The sequence below is a fragment of the Elaeis guineensis genome, chromosome 8, assembly GCF_000442705.2.
Source record: "Elaeis guineensis isolate ETL-2024a chromosome 8, EG11, whole genome shotgun sequence".
NCBI classification, from domain to species: domain Eukaryota; kingdom Viridiplantae; phylum Streptophyta; class Magnoliopsida; order Arecales; family Arecaceae; genus Elaeis; species Elaeis guineensis.
The window spans coordinates 4373831-4383486 of NC_026000.2; the positions used below are offsets into that span (position 1 = coordinate 4373831).

The 9656-nt window shown below is 36.2% G+C and overlaps 1 non-coding gene across 1 annotated transcript; it reads left to right on the forward strand.

The window, feature by feature from the left end:
* Positions 1 to 2255: 2255 nt before the first annotated feature.
* Positions 2256 to 3927, forward strand: LOC105050701 (uncharacterized). Its single transcript, XR_012133958.1, has one exon. It is a non-coding gene; the product is annotated as an uncharacterized protein (transcript).
* The last annotated feature ends 5729 nt before the right edge of the window (positions 3928 to 9656 follow it).

The window sequence follows — 9656 nt, forward strand, 5'->3', positions numbered from 1 at the left end:
AAAACCATCCCGGCACATCCAGACCGAGAACCAAACCTGCCACCTTGACTTCCCCAACGGCATCGACAACCGCTGCGCCCAGGTGCTTTCGACCTATATCTTCGCCGCACACGTCAGCTCGAGGTTTCTTCCCGATCACTTGCGGCCCTTGGCATGCAAGCGCCGCCTCGCCCTCATGACCTCCTTCCAATCCTTACTCTCGGAGGCCGCTGTCGCCGGCGATGAGAGGTGGGCAGCGGGTGAAGGCTTGGAAGAGAGAAGAGGAAAGAAATTAAGATGAGGGCATGGGATGGCAACGCCGACGATTAAATCAGCCGCCGGATCGTGACCGTATTCGCCAGAGCCGGAATGACGGAGAAGGGATGAGACAAATATATACACCTATATAGGTCCTGATCCCGTCGAACGAGGGAAGTTGCCCGGGGCACCGGAATCCGTTAATGGTACCATCGCAGCCTGTTGGTACTGAGATCTATAAACTTCCATTCATTCCATCAAAAAAAGGATCAATTTGCAAACTTGCCGACGTGGCATGTGAAGAAAGGCACTTCATAACACGTTGTAAAGGACCGAACTCTACATTGATTGCCACGGGTGGTTCGCGTTCATTCTACGCCTTTAGCTGATTTGAGAGGAGCAGGGAAAGGCCTGTCTATGCCACTTCTATCTCAAGCGCTAGAAAATAGTTATGAGGGAAATTCCCAATCATTATTAGTTGAATCATACGATGCACTGTTTGGTCCGTAGGAATCTCCTCTTTAGCAGATGTCGCCGATCGTTATGCTTTCATGATTTGAGATTCTATCTATCATGGAGGTTTAGTCCTACATCGATTATGGTTAGGCGTATTTTATCTTATATAAGATAGGAAATCTTCTCTTTCAGAGACATCTTTTCGATCAAAATCGCAAGATCTGATAGTCATTAAAGTACCAACAACGATCAAGAACCGCAAGCCTATAAACTATGACAACTGCATACTTTATTGTTTGATTCTTATAGTAGTTAAATCTATTGTATAATTTTATTATTTTTTTATAAAAAAGAGGAAGAACCTATAAAATTTTTATTCGATCCTCCAATTCAATGATCTCTCTCTCTTTCTGGCATAGGCTTTGTATTTTGCCATATTTTCTCTAGTAGTCTTGAAGAAGAAGTCTGAAAGTTAAAGACTCTCGTTAATAAAGTCATCAATCCCATGATTGAAATAATTTCAAAAGAAAAAAAAATCACACATGGCATCCTCTTTCTTCTTTGTTAAAAATTTTCATCCATTCTCTTCTTCATCAACCCATTTCTTCCATCATGAGATTTTTCTTCTTTATTCTAATCTTTTTTCCTCCTAAATCTCTCTCTTTTTTTCAAAATTTTTGTATTTAAGAATTAAAAGAATCTAAGAAATATATGTATATAATATTTTATATTATATAAAGCTATAAAGTTGTGTACTGTATACTAGTCTTGATAAAAACAATGTCTTGAAAATAATATATCGATTTTTAGAGACACGTATTGATTTATTAAATAATTAATCTACTTGATGTTATTATTTATCATGTAACATATACTAGTAAAAATATATTTTGAAAATCATGTATCATTTATCTAAATGCATGTATTGAATTATTACTGAATATGTATAAAAAAAATTATAATATGTATCAAAAAATTGATAAGTATATAATATTGATCATATAATATATATAGTGATGAACATATGTTATAAAAATTATTTATTAATTTATTTGAAGATTGTATTAATTATTATATGACTAATTTGTCTAGTATATGTTTGTACTATGTAATGCAAAATCATTTATTAACTTACTAAATGATTGGTTTACTTTATATATATTATCTAATCATACGGTGTCTACTGTTTAAAAATATATTTTAAAAATAAAAAAATTTTATATTTTTTTTTTTTTTTTTTTAATTATGGATTGATAAGCCGTAGTTATTGACTTTTGAGCTTGCTAGTATTACCTATAAACTTGTCTAAGGGGCACGAAGCGGGATTTTTGTGTACCATGTAAAAGGTGAGGATTTTATGGTCCGTTTACTTCGTAGCGACGCAAGATATCGGATGGACGATGGCGAAGGTACTTCAAAGGATACACAGAAGCGTTTTTTTTTTTTTTTTTTTAAACTTTAAAAGAAATCGGTCCTTGTAACAAAAAAAAAAAAAAAAACCCAGTCCCTGTAACCGAAAAAAATCGGCCTTTGGTCTCTTCTGTTCCTTAAAGCCTTCTCCTTTTCTCGCTCCGCACTTTGCCTTTTCGCTCGCTCTTTCTTCGCTATTCCACCAGCTATCTATTCAGTCTTGGGAATTTTTTTTTTTTTTTAAAAGAAAAGTCTAGCTTTGCTAGCTCCGAATCCCTACGAATCTTGGAATTTTGGAATTTTGGGGGTAATTGGAGGGGAGAAGGGCACTGGAGGAAGAGAGGATGCTGGACCCGATTCCGAGCTGCTTCCGCTGCGGTGCTGTCGGGGTGCCGCCGGCGTCGACGGCGACGGGTCCGAGCCTGACGACGTCGATCTACGAGACGCACTTCGGCCTTGCCGGCCTCTCCTGGTCCCGTACCGTCCTGGGCATCTCCCTCCGCGCGGACCTCCGCTGCGCCGGTGGCGGAGCCGCGGCTGCGACGGAGGAGGAGAACGATGAGAACGATGAGGACGAGGAGACTCTCCGGTTCCGGATCCGGCCCTGGCTGTTCTGGAAGCGGAAGGGATCGAAGCGGTTTCACCTCAAGGACCACCTGGGCACCGGACGGTGGAGTTCTCGTGGAACCTGACGCGGGCGCGTTTTCCCGCAGGCGGCGGCCCCGAGCCGTCTGCCGGGTACTTCGTCGCCGTGGCGGTGGATGGAGAGATGCTCCTTGTCGCCGGCGATCTCGTTGACGAGGCCTGGAGAAGGACCAAAGCCGCAAGGGAAAGAGCCCATGGAACTCGATCCTGATCTCGAGAAGGGAGCATGTAGCCTTGGGGACCCGGCGGCGGCAGATCGTACAAGACGAGGGCGCTATTCGGGGGGAAAGAGAGAGAGATCTCGATCGATCTGGGAAAGAAGGAAAAGGAGAGGGATGTGGGGATGTGGTTGGGTGTCGACGGCAGGAATGTTCTCCAGGTGCGGCGGCTCAAGTGGAAGTTCCGTGGGAGCGAGCGGGTGGAGGTGGAGAGCGGCGCACGGATCCAGGTCTCGTGGGACCTCTACAACTGGTTCTTCCAGCCCAAGGACAAACCCCACGCTACCGCCTCCACTGCCGCGGCAGCGGCTGCGGCGGCGGCGGCGGCGGCGGAGCTCGGGCACGCGGTGTTCGTGTTCCGGTTCGAGTGGGAGGCCGGGGAGGAGAGGCATTTTGTGAAGGGCTTCGGCGGGCGAGCGAGGGGGGTGTGCTATAAGGGGATTGGGGGATTTTTGGGGAAGAATCGGAATCGGAGCCAGAGCAGCGGCGGCGACTGCGGCGGCGGTGGCGGGGGGGAAGTGAGGAGGAAGATGGGGAGGAGCCAGAGTTTGTTGAAGACGAGTTCGTCCTCGCCGTCGTCATCGGCGTCGTCGGCGAGCAGCTCGACGGTGATGGAGTGGGCGAGCCCCGAGGAGACAGAGCTGCAGAGCGCCGACGGGTTCCTGCTCTTGGTCCACGCCTGGAAGAGCTAGCAGGGGCATTTTGGGAATGACGAGATGGTGGAGTTTTCTGGTTTTTTTCCTGGCCTTTAAATCTCTTTAATATTGTGGGCTTTTGGGGGCCTACTCTTTTTGGTTTTAATGTAATTTGTGGTTTCTTTTCTTAAAAGACAAAAAAAAAAAAAAAGAAACTTACTAATTTATTTATGGATATATCCATATAGCTGAATAAAGGAACAAAACAGAAATAGCGCGGTGGAAATTGGTAAGTTTAATGAGAATACCGACTGTTTTGAATTGAACGGGAGAACGATATGGTTGACTTGTTTCACTCCTCTTAAATATATGATATGTCTTCAATAATTATGTCATGTTTAAGTGCACTTGTTGCATGCAATTAGATTGCTTGGATTGCTACTTATCATTCTTTTGATATATTTTGAGATATAGAATCCTAATAAGATATGTTTAATAATATTTTATAAAATTAAAAAAAATTAAAATTAAATGTATATGAATTTGAGATGGATTTAAAATTTAATCGATAGATAGATATATATATATTTATCTTACGCGAGAATCTGAATTTTATATGTTAAGAGATGTATTAGATTATCCGAATAAAGATTAATAAGGTAGATTCATGTGTCCAATAAATTTATTATTTTTTAATAAAATGAACTTAGAATTTTTGGATATTTTATAATCAAGCGTGGGCTGTGGATACGCTACCCGCTGCCATTGCCGAAACTATCCTTTTATTTTTTTTATTTTATTTTTGAGGAATATGAAATTAGATGCGATAGCTCCTCTATCCCTACCGTATCAATCAGTTTCCATCTTAGGACTACGTAAGCATTATTTTAAATTATTTGTTGATGGGAAATCAGGGTATCCAACCAAGCCGAAAGGACAAGTCTATATGTTCTCAGGTCAATCTACGGACCAAGCCATCGGAGTTGGTGGCATTCACTTCGCTTTGACACGTTACAGTGGCGAGAGGGAACTGATATAAATATAGCCACATTCAACTTAAATAAATATAGTCTTTGACCATCTTTAGTGATCATGTAGAACATTTTTGGATGGAAGTTGTTGAATTTATTCAGAATTCGGAGGTTTCAGGTGAGTGCTCATCCACAGCAAAGAATTTGTTTGATTGAATAAACTTCTCCCACTAATTTTTTCTTTGCAAATTCTATAAAAAGTAGTCTAATTATTTCAATTAATATAAATTTTACATTTATTTAATATTGTGTTGAAAATGTAAACATTCCTAAACTGTTAATAAATGTCCATTTATTTATTTTGCGTGGGCCCATTTTTCATTTTGATTCCTTAATTTTTTTTTTTTTGGTAATATGATTCCTTGAAATTTTAAAATAAACTATGGCAAGTAAAAGTCTTAGAAAGCTCGTATAATTTTCTCTGGTTCACGGCAAGAATCGAAGGGAGTTTGGCGGGAGACGAAGCTACCATGCAAATGTTTCCTTCTCGGTTTCCTCGTCGGGTTACCAATTCTCACCGTGGTAAGTTGGGTGCCCGCGGGCGCATGCAATGCGTGCGGGTGGTGGGACTCACACCATTGCCAGTTGTTTGCCGTTCGCTCCTCGTTCCTCACGAGAAGTTGGAACGCCCTCGGCTCTAGAAGGGTTGATTTGACCGTTTGACGGGGAGGCAACCTTCCTGCCGTAGATCACATGCTGGATTCATTGATACTTAAAAATGTCCTCCGGTGAGCTACGCTCGACACCAGGATCGGGTGCGGTCATGGATTCCACGCACGTGAGTCAACCGATGGAGAGGCAGCGGAGACCGTCCGTCGGCTGTAAAATCCTGGAGTGCGTCCTCTCTTCAATCCTCCTCCACAAGCGTTTGAGCGGCTACTGTAGTGTTCCCACGCATACCCTCAAAGTCTTATATATATATATATATATATATATATATATATATATATATATATATATATATGAATAAATATCATAAAAAACTTAATTAATTTTTCATTTGATCTTTCATATTTTTTCAGATGGATAAATTATTTTTTATAAATAATATGTAGTTATGAAATAAAAAAAAAAATCTTATCCACCGTAAGTCATTTTCTCATCAACAAAAAAAAAATAAAATTTTTATTTCATTCCTAATTTATCTCTAACCCCATAATAATAATAATATAATAATATATAATACTATCTTATATATAATATAATATAATTATCGAAATACTATTTTATTATTTTAATATAATATATGATTATAATAATATGATATTATAGAATAATATCTTATTTTATTATTATAATATAACATATCTTATATGATTACTAAAATAAAATAAAATATTATATATTATTTTAATATATATTAATATTATATATTATATTATAATGTATATTTTATTTTATTTTATGTAATATAATTTATTATATTATATTATATGTATAACATGTATTATCTATATTTATGAATATATATTATATAATATTATATATTATAACATAATATGTTATAATATAATATAATATATTATATTATTATATATAATAATATTTATAAAATAAAAAATAATATGAAAAAATTATAAATCTTAGTAATTTATTTAGAAAATTAGTATTTCAAAAGAACGTGAATAACAGATTCTCGAATCATTTTTTGATATACAAAAAAATATAGATAAATTATTTTGTTATCTAAATATTATTTGAAAAATATTTATTTAAAAAAATATAAATTTTTGAATAAATTTTTTATCCTCAAAAGAATAGATCTTCAATGAAAATTGGCACATGGAAGATGAGACTTTTTTTTTTAAACAAAAATGTATATCAGATCCTTTAAGAAATTATAATTTTAAGATTAATGATAGATCTAAATTACTAAATATAAGATTTTAAAACTATAATTCATATGCTTTCATAATCTCTAACTTACATGTCAAGTTGCTACAAAAACATGAAAGATGTCCTAGGCGACGAGTATCTTAGAAAATAATTTCAAAGCTTTGGACGGATGCACTTGGTTTTGCTTCTAAATGTAAAAAACCTATGCTGTCCCTTTTTTTCCAGCATTTTCCAATGCAATATTCATAGAAAGGTAATTGATGGACAGGAATTTATGGATCATAAATGACATGACATAACATAACTATGATGAGCTAGTACTCAAACAAATTCTGCTCTTATGTTCAGGTATTAGGAAAAAAAAATTATTTGAATTATATAAATTTGATGATTTTAATTTCAAATATTTTATAGCAATTTCTATAAATATAAAAAATAAATATAAACTCTCTAAAATAAATATAAATTTTTTAAAATAAATGAAAATAAAAAAATAAAAATACTCCAAAACATATATAAACTCTATAGCAATAAACAAAAATATTTCAAAATAAATACAAATCCATCCACACCATTGAATGTACATAGCCTTCCATGATTCATCCCAAATGGTATATTTTTTAAAATTTTTTAAAATTCAAATAGATGGAAAATGACTGTTAACTTTTATTTTGCTATCTGAAAATCCATACGGATAGAATGGTAGGAACTTGACCGGAATCAAATCCAATCAATTTGAGCCTAATCTCTCACACACACATGCATGTATACATACATTTTCTTATTGAGATTCCTTATCAACAATGATAATTACTGGACTCATAATTCTCTAGTAACAGCAAAAGGATTCGGAAAACTTTTATTTACAAAAAAGTTAACCGCTCCAATAAAATTATACCTCTTTCATAATAAAAGGATGTAAAAGAAATTTTAACCTTGTAAGTCATAAAAAGAAACCTTGTTCCAATTCCAACATTATGCGGTTGGGTTTATCGATCCTTCGCCCTACATGCTACGTTGATACTCTACCCAGAATATGTACGTCCCTCTGACTTCCAATTATATCATCTATGGCCATCCCTTTTTGTTAAATCTCTAAAAATCCAAGATCTTGGCCATGATAGCTCCACGACTATAAGTGCATACATACTCTCTACTCAGATTTTGCATAACTTTTATAACTTCCAACTATTGCCATTCCTTTATTGTTCCTAACCCTTCAATAGAAATCCAAGATACACGCGCACGCACACGTGTCTTCTATCAAACTTCCACCACTTTGTCTTCAATTCCAAAGTGTTCTCTAATGTGCGACTCATTCCTTGTCATATGCCATTTGATTTTACCACAGTATTCACACGTCAGCCGTATTCCCGTTGTGCGGATTGACTCTCTTGCGGCTTAACAATTTAATCATCGTACATTATGGATCTCACTTGATTCCATATCATCTAGGCTGATTATAGTTTAATTTCACAATCTTGAGGTTATCACTTTCCTGATTTAATAATTTTCAATTTTGAGATCTGAGTTTTTTTTAATAATAATTTAAAAAAAAAAAACAGGAGGTGTTTAATTATCAAAAAGAGAAGGCTCAAAAATGGAAAAATCTTAATTTGAATTTTTCAATTTTTACGATCTTATGGCTTTTATACTATTTCCCTGCACAACTAAGATCATGTTTATAAAATTATAACTTGCAATTCCAAACACGTTAAGGCATGAAATGTTAGGATTTACTAGTATATCCAATGGAACCTTTTCTGTAGTTCCATCAATTTTGATGGGGGCTTCATATCAATTCCTACTAGACTTGCATCTCATAATTATTGCAACTATGGTTACTTTTTAACTGACCTTACAACTAAGGACTTCCCTCAGACTGCTCTAACATGGAGTTCAGCAAGGCCTTGTCCATAAATTAGCATAGTGCCGTCAGCATATGACATATGGCAAAGCACTTTGCCCTAATAGCAACATCAAATTCATTTACAAGTATTGCAAAGAGACGTCGTCAGTTCAAATATACAAAATTCATGCATCTTGTATAGCTCTTGTAGTGCTTGTCCCTGCTCCTTCAAACATATTCATGAAAGTTTCAATCTGCCTTCAAGTTAACCGTTCATCCTTAATGCCAAAGCACATTAAAAAAAGAAAAGAAAAGAAAAGCATGTATTAATCAGTCAAAAAAACTTTCCTCTGACCACAAAATAGACAGAACTTTGATAGGTTTCGGAAATAATTGATGTTCATCACAATGGAGAAGATCAATTAACAGTTTTGCTTAGGTTGCCAGTCTAAAAAGATGAGTCTATAATTGTGAGATTCATAATTAAACTTTAACCATCCATGACAGGATTTATATAGCCTTATTTCTCAAACTTAATGATGAAAACATTTGCATTTTTGCCTTCTTTGGCCGATGTGGATTACGGGATTGAAATTAATATTTACGAAAGTTCCTAAATGATATTATTGAAAATTGCTGACACAGCTGAGAATTCACCTATCAGAATCTGAAAATTCTACATGTCCTGTTAGATCATGAAATGGGATGGAGGTGGGTCCATGAAACAATAAAAATAACTTTCTAAAATTTAGGAGGTGGTTGGTCTTGTTAAAATAGCCACAAACTAATCTCTCAGTTTACTATCTAAATGTCTTCGCATGCTCTCGTTACTTGCTGTTTCCAGACTAGATTTAGCACCCCCAACCACACATAGAAAACAGGGTAGGGGGATTGCGAAAACTAAGAAGCAAGGGAGATCGAGGAAGACATGTCTTGTTAATTTTGTTGAGTGTGTCTACATTGGAAAATAAAAAGGCATCCAAAGACTAGAAGTGGATGCGGGAGCGATTGGCTGTGGAGACAAGGGAGCGACGAACTATAGCAAGGCCAGGTTGGGAAATACTATATGGTGAGAAAGTAATAAATTTCTATAGAATTTATCCTTCACATCCTTTCTATTTAATTCAATTCATATAGTACCCTCCAAGAAATTCAATTCATATATCTATGAAAGGAGATGAGTAAAAATCTGGATCTTTGGTTGGATGGGGAATTTCACTTATTTGATTTTCTAGATGTTCAGATTTTCATATTGCTCCATATCAGGGTGAGAAACCTTGGCAATAATGAAGGTAAGAAGACCAATAAGATTTAGATTGATGTGTGTATCTGGAGGACA